The 8,184-nt window shown below is 31.4% G+C and overlaps 1 long non-coding RNA gene across 1 annotated transcript; it reads left to right on the top strand.

The window, feature by feature from the left end:
• The first annotated feature begins 2,604 nt into the window (after positions 1 to 2,604).
• On the top strand, positions 2,605 to 3,196 carry LOC143563874 (uncharacterized). The gene is made up of 3 exons (XR_013140738.1): positions 2,605 to 2,793; positions 2,904 to 2,967; positions 3,113 to 3,196. It is a non-coding gene; the product is annotated as an uncharacterized LOC143563874 (long non-coding RNA).
• Positions 3,197 to 8,184: the final 4,988 nt, after the last annotated feature.

Genomic DNA, 8,184 nt, shown 5'->3' with positions numbered 1-8,184 from the left:
AGAGATATAAATACTTGCCTTAATAATTTTAAAATTACACTTAAAAATAATCCCTATGTATTTAAATTTTGCATACTTATTAAATATTTGTTATAATATGTGGTTTATAAAATTCATAAGTTTCTTAAACTTAGATATAATCTTAAATTTCGTGGATAATAACTTACTTGAACTAATAATCTTAAATCGTTCATATTTTTCCGCTGGGTACCTCTGAAATTGGTATCAGAGCCACGCAAATTTCTTTCGCGGGGGCTCTAGCCGATGAATTTAATATACATGAATACGATTTTAATAACTTAATATACTTAGATTTTAATTTTATAAATAATACTTTTATAATAAGTTATTAAAATCTAAGTATATTAAGTTATTAAATTAAAATCTAAGAAATTTATAAATAGATAGAGATTATACAATTAAAATAATACTTTTATAAATTAATTTAATATATTATATTTTATAAATTAATTAAAATATACTTTTATAAATAATACTTTTTAAACGTATTCATATTATTAATTTTATGAATAGATAGAGATTATACAATTGGATTGGCCTCATATTAGCAAGCACCATAATGGATACATTCAAATTTAAATTATATCAATCGGTCAGATTATAAGTCAATTTGAAAATCACTGTACCAAGTAATTTATTATTATTATTAAAGTAACACAAAGTTATAACATATAATAAATAATTTCATATCAAATTTAATTAATATATAATTTACTATAAAACAATTACAATAAAATGGCAAGTAAACGGGCAATAAGCTGCGCTGCAACACCCTTTTGAATAACCAAAGCCAATCATGTTAAAACCGAAGCTTTGGGACCTAGGAGCTGAAGAGGTTCCGGTATACGACACGCTGAACCCTACTCAAAAAATTCACAGCTTCTGGGGCAAGAAAACCAAATGTATCAAAGGCAAATGGTAGAAAGACATGTTGATTATCTAAACAAGCTTTCTCGTGTTTAACAACTTTGCCCGATTCAGCCTTCAACGCAGCCTGACCTACAACAAACTCACGGTCCCTGATCCCAACAAGAGGAGACACTCCTGTAAGATCCACACAGGCGTGTTTCCCCCTGCCCACCCGAACATAAGAATATCAGCAGGTCGTAAAATAGACCTCCCTTCAAGAGGATCCGTGAGAAAGTTAACAGGGGCCTCCTTTTTTATGCAGAAATCCCTGCCCATTTAAGAACATCACACAGATCATCACTAACCAAATCATGTCTGTATTTAAAGCCAGACAATTCTTTGCAATACACCGCATGGTCACCAAAAGAATCCAAACAGACTTTGCGACAAATTGGGCAAGGCTCATTAGTCGGGAACATAGGGATCATTAACCGGTACTTAATGATAGCCCGATACTCCAAACCCAACATACGTTGGCCTAATCCTTCAATCGGGATGGCCGTTAGAAAATCCTGAGCCCGAAGGCATTCAAGCACCGCCTTTTGGCGAGGGGATAGATCAAACTTCACTTCTAAACTCTTGACGATTCCTCTGAATAAGGCACTCGCCACAACATGTTGGGCTTTAGGGGGGGCGGTGTCCTTATTAGAGAACCCGCTAAGATCAAAATCTGGAAGTGAAGTACGTAAACGATCCATTGCACACCCATAATTAGAGTCCAACCCATAAATATCACAACCCCAAAGAATATGGTCTTGCAAACACCACGATTGTGCTCTCGAAGCCACAAAATCATATGTAGATACATCATCGGGCCGAACAGAGACCCAACCCCCCATAACGGGTCGGAAGTGATGCCAACCTCCATTGGAGATCCCCAAGAACGGACCTCCACAAACCACGATGTCCTCAATCGCCCTTCGAAGGTCATCGTCAAATATAGAAACAGCTTCCCCCACATACATAGGTTGGCACATTCTCAAACCGAACAAAAGCTTGGCACTCCCATACATGAGCGAAGCAAAAGAAGCTCGCACTGAGGATCCCGAAGTCTTGGGAGACAGCTCATCAGTTCCACAGCGCTAGAGGCCCTTTTCATAGCTAAACTGCTGATAAACCCCGCATCCCGGCTTACAGCACCACCAAGGGAGTTTCACGTAAGCACCGGCCTTCCAATCCCGCAAGGAAACAACCCCTCCTGCACCTTCACCCCATTGCATGTTGGCCAAAATAACTATGTTTTTCTTAACGTTTAATTCAAGACCCAAACGAGGCCCCTCAGACCTGATAATATCTAATGCTTTGGCCACCTCTCTAGTATTCCTGATAATCGTGCCAACATCCAAGTACCAAGCATGAAAGAGAAGGTTGCACCAATCTCTGAGAGCAAACATTTTGAGACACGTGTTAGCCTCATATTCTATTTGCTATCGCGTTCGTCAAAACGCTTGTCCACGTTTCCTCGGTTTGCAAAGCTTCCTTCCTGTGAAAGCTTCCCTGCTTTCTTCAGCTAAACCCTAAATTGAAAGCCAATTTCAAAATTTGAAACTCATATCTATACCTTCCTGAGTCTCTCTCTCTCTCTCTCTATTTAAAACCTTAAAAAATCTTGAAAATGATTTATTCTTCAATGGATTTCTACAGTAATCTTCTTCAATCTATCTATCAATTGCCTCCTTTTATTCTTCAATCGATTTCTTCAATTGACTTTTCATGGAGATGCAACACAAAACGATCTCGCAAATTAACAAACATAATAGCTATCACCCACCGTCCTCTCTGCTAATTCTTCACCATCGTCGGCCCTCATCGTCTCTTTCTTCAACATCGTCAAACCTTGATTCCGACCGGTTAAAGCATCAGGTATGACCTTTGACCTAAGTTTCATTCTTTTTTTATTATTTGTCAAAGTTTTAATTTCAAATGTCTGAGAATTTTCTTTTTTCGGAATAAAGTTTTAGTTGGTTTTGCAGTGCAGGCCATGGATCATCGTTGATCATATGTAGACATTACAAAAAAGGTTATCTCAGCTCTCAGGTAAACTATATATTACTAGCACCATTATTAATATGGTATATCTTAGTTGAGATCCAATTCAATTGCTCCAGTTAAGAGTCCAATTAATGATTTCTGTGTAAACTCTTGACAATTTGTTTTCTTTTTTCTTTTTTTTTTTGTGCAGATTTTATAGTGGACAAAGTGTGCAGGATCTTAGAACCGATGAAACTAGCTGTTGTTAATATCTTGATGGAGAAAATATTCAGGTACATAATTTAGTTTCAAGTGATATACCAAAGGTTTCATTTTAGTTTACTCTACATATTCAATATACAATATGTTTATAAAAAATGGTCAATTGTTTTTATATTATCCTATTTATATAGCTTCAAACTTTTATCTTCTACAAGGTTAATCGGTGACTTTTTCAAAATGAGGTTTTTGTCTTACAAATAAATATATTTCTTTATTTGTAAATTGTTACGCACATATTTTATGTGTGAACAGAAAAGGCTCACGAGCTATAGAGGTGGAGCTTTATACATAGGTTTGATATATGGAATATGACTATTAAGGACACCTGATTTTGAATCCATAACCATTTATGTAAGTTTATACCGTCTTTTGTTTCGTTTTCTACCGTGGTTTCCCTTGCTTTGTGAGTGGATTCTCTAAAAGTTTAATTGTGCAGGAATCGAAATGGCAGGTTCTATATTTATCTCAACTTAGGCTGGTCGGAGTTTCATTCGATGGTTGTTAACAGTTTCATCAGCTTGAGGTTCGTTCGTTCAGGTCAAGAATATGTCTTATAAGGAGATACTTTTTGTAAATTTGGTTTCTTTGTGTTTTGATTTTCATTATTTTGATTGTCCCCATAAGTTGCTTGATGAAATGCTTGTATTCGTGGATTCGTTTTTTTGGTGTCTTATTTTGGATAGAACTGTGGATCAATGATCAATTTTTCATATCTGTTGGTGTGCAAAATGCTATCATTTACTATAAGCCAAAATGTATTGCCCGTTGAGTTCTGCTATTTAATAGCTAATACACTTGATTAGTGTTAGGTATGATTAGTATTAAACTAGATTGAAAGTATGACTCAAAAGTATGCAAAATGCCATCACCATAGCCTAACTTTCTTTTACTTAAATTGGTTTTTAATTGTATATTTTCCTTTGAAGATAACATGAATGCATTGGAAGAAAGTATGAATTGCAGTGGAGCACGAAAATGACAGTAATATTGAAGAGGAACTCAGTAGCATATTAAAAGAACCACACGTTAACTGGCTACGATATTTGTGAAAATTAGGGAACAAAGCAATGTCTAGATTTGGTTTATTTTGTCGAGCAAATATAGCAGCAAATCTTATATGTAATAAGTATTTAGAAATTTGTAATTAATTTATTTTAAATAATTTTTTATTTTTTGATGTTATGTTTAAGTTTTTTTTGTGAACGATTAAATTTTTACACTCAATTGGGTTTGAACCATCTCTAATTTTATACCTTAACCACCTTACTATCCCATCAAAATGGGAATGACATGTCATATTTAAGTTGCTTAGTTACGATGTTATGTCTATATTTGATTTTCAATATATTTTGGATTATTTTTATTAATAAGTTTTAAAAATATTTTTTTCAACCCGTGTATCACACGGGTATATAGGCTAGTTACTTATAAATATTATAAAAATGAGAAAAACAAAATAGCATGAATAAAATTCCAACCCGAACATATCTAAACATCCCATATGGCCACCTTTGTTGAAACGACGTCACCCATAACCCATTATTACAAGTAACAACCAATTTTTATGAAACATGATTGAATATGACACCGGTGAGATTATAACATAGTTATTGTAGTCGTATCGTAGGGCCAACATCACTTAAAATTAAAAAAGTGTTAAATCTACCTATTCTAGTAAAGTAAAATAATTGTAATACGTGTCAGTTTGTGATTAATCATTACAATTGTTTTCCCTCCAAAACTTATATATGACAAATATAAAAGATTATTCACTTTCATTTTACACTTTATTTATACTAGTATAAAACCCGCGCGGTGCTGCGGCGACAAGAATTTGCAATTTGATATTTGTTTATGTTAGTATATCAATCCTCTTATGATATAATGTATAGTATTTATCTATACATGTTCAAGTTATTCTACCAAAAGGTGATAGTATTGAGAAAGATGTAAATGATTTGTGCTAAAAGAAACCCTCAAAACAATAATAAAAATTAGAGAAAGAAAGAAAAAGAATAAAGAATATAATAAAAAAAAGTCATCACTCAAAATTTAATTAAAAGCAAAAAAAGTAAACAAAAAAAAACAAAAATGCTCCTCCCGTCTTTCTCATTCTCAAAAAAAAATGTTAAAAAAATATCATTGTGTTTTTTGTTTATTTTCGTCATTGATTGTGTCTTATTTATTGATAGTATTTTTTTTCTTAATATTGTTATGTTAAGCAACATTATGTTATATTTTTCTTGGCATTATGTTATATTAGGTTTTTTTATTGTTTTTTATTTATATTTTGAGTTATTATTTTTTAATATTTTTCTTGAAATTTTTTAGGAGTTTCTTTCGAGGCCACAGATACTTCTCACACTATTATTTTTTGTCTCCCTTTATAGATTAACAGTTTTCCTATACTTGTGATAGTTTTTTTAATTGTTTAATGTTTTACAAAAGTTTATTACGTTAATTGTTGAATTGGTTCGGTTGATACATGTATGTTGGGTTGTCAATGAGCCGAGTTGAGCCAAGCTCAACTCAAATACATGTCGAGCTAGCTCGGCTCGAGCTCGAAACTTTTAGCGAACTGAACATGGGAGCTTAAGCTTGGCTCATTCATAAATTAAGCCAGCTTGGGTCAACTCGAAATGGCTCGAACCCTTTTCTATTGAGCTATTTTTGGTTTTTCATTAGTTTGAACCTAGCCATAATATCTTACATTGAATTAGTTGTTATGACCATTATTTTTAGAGACCATTCAAGAATGCAAAGTTTTAGAGTATATATGAGAGCCAGCTGATGTGGGATGCAATCATGCAAAGAAAACGTGAAAAATAATTTGGGAGAAACATGTTTTGAACTCGGGAGGGAAGCGAATTGCGTGTACCAGTGTTGAGAAGTAGCAAGCTAAATTAGCTTGAACACTTTTGATATTAAAAGGTTGAATATATAAACAAAATACTCTACATATGCATATTAATCTATCTACCGAGCCGAGCCACCTGGACTCGATTACAAAACGAGCCGGCTCGACTCAATTTCTAATCAACTTTTTTCGAGTTATTTTTTCGAGCGTTGGGCGAGTCGCGGGGTTTTTGGACACCCATAAATGTATATGCCACCAAAAGAATTACAACTCATATCCAAAATAATATTAATTGGAATTGATTTATTTATTTTTATTTTGTAATTTGATAAAGTCAAACAGAGGGCATCTTTATGCGTTTAAACATTTTATAGGTTCATAATGCATATCTAAGTTGTACTTTAATGTTTCATTGACTTGTAAATTATAATCTACACATTGGTGTTGAATTTTTTTTATATCTAAACGTCAACATAAACATGCACGCCGTAATATAGGTTTTGGTTCTTTTATAAACATAATATATTTAAAGATATTGAGGAAAAAAATAAATATATAAATTTGTCAAATTATTGGCTAAAGATGATGGGTAAAATATGCAACAATTCCTAAATATTACAAAAGCCATATAAAGTTTAAGGGTAGTTATTGTAAATATAGTTAGAGAATGTAAATTTATTTATAGGTTTATAGTTGCATATCTAACTTGTACATTAATGTTTCATTAACTTGTACATTATAATATACATATTGGTTTGGAAGATTTTTTTATACCTAAACGTCGACAAAAATTAGCACGTCGTAATAGTATGTTCAGCTTTTTGTAAAACATAATATATTTAAAGATATAGACAGAAACAAAAACATAAACAAATTTGTCAAGTTTTTGGATAAAGATGAGGGTTAGATGTGTAACTATTCTTATAAATTACAAATGTTATCTAAAGTTCAAGGGTAATTATTTTAACTATAGAAGGGTAATTATTGTAATTATTGAATTAAAATGAAAAGCTACAGTTATTGAATGTTGGTTAAATACATAAATACCCTCAAATTTTTAAAAATATAAGCATTTACAATTGTACATGTTGCATACCTGATTGTACCTCTTAAAATTTAAGAGGTACTTCACTCCCTCTTTATATATAGTAGAGATTATATCTAATTAAATTATTCAATTTTATTTAAACTCTATTTGTATTATATCTATACATTTTTATACAAATAAATATTTACATATTATACTAATGTACATTGTTAGAATATATTTCACAACATACTTGGTGAAATTCAAAAATCTACAAAAAACCATGTTTATTAAATATTGAAAATTTGTGAAAGACTTTAGCTATATCTTTTACATTGAAAGGCCTCATTGTTTTAAATTTTCCTTCAGTGGCATTGTTTCATTATCGTATACCGATTGTATAACAACCCATTCTCAATTTAAAAGTCAAATATATTTGATGATATAACGCGACTGTATTTGTAATACATTTTTTTTACATAATATAAAGAGGCTTAGTTATCTTTTTTTATTTTTATTAAATTATTCATTGTAATTTATATATTAATTTATCCCGTTTAATACACGGGTTTCTAAAGCTAGTAATGTTAATATACTGATTACTATTTTTAAACACTGTAATGATGTTTTAACTTTTAGAAATGAATAATATATCAATGCAAAGTTTTTCTTTTTAAAAGATAATTAGGACAATAGGACGCTATCAACTTTTTAATAGCTTCGTCTTAATCAAAATAATGCAATACATACATTTTTAAAATTCAGTAATTCATCACCAGTACTTTCAAATTACATATAGCACGTTTATAAAGCTATTAGAATATGTTATATTAAAAAGAGTCGATAAATATATACAAATTTAAATAAAATGATCATGATAAACAACATAAACATTTGTATATGTGTTTTGACTAATACTAAAATAGTTACATAGCTACTCATCCTACTCTTTCTGTAACTTTCATTATATGTATCATAAGCTACATAAAAGGGTGCACGCACTAAACGTGCCAAATTATCAAGAATTTCTAATCAATGAGCTAATGTAGCCTTATTTTTATCCAAAAGTATCCAAAATGAAAGTGACACTGCTAACTTGAACACAAAATTACCCCAC

The sequence above is a fragment of the Bidens hawaiensis genome, unplaced genomic scaffold (genome assembly GCF_021521415.1).
Source record: "Bidens hawaiensis isolate Kalapana, Puna unplaced genomic scaffold, B.hawaiensis_p1.1 tig00021554_1, whole genome shotgun sequence".
Taxonomy (NCBI): domain Eukaryota; kingdom Viridiplantae; phylum Streptophyta; class Magnoliopsida; order Asterales; family Asteraceae; genus Bidens; species Bidens hawaiensis.
This window is presented reverse-complemented; position numbering and strand designations above follow the sequence as displayed.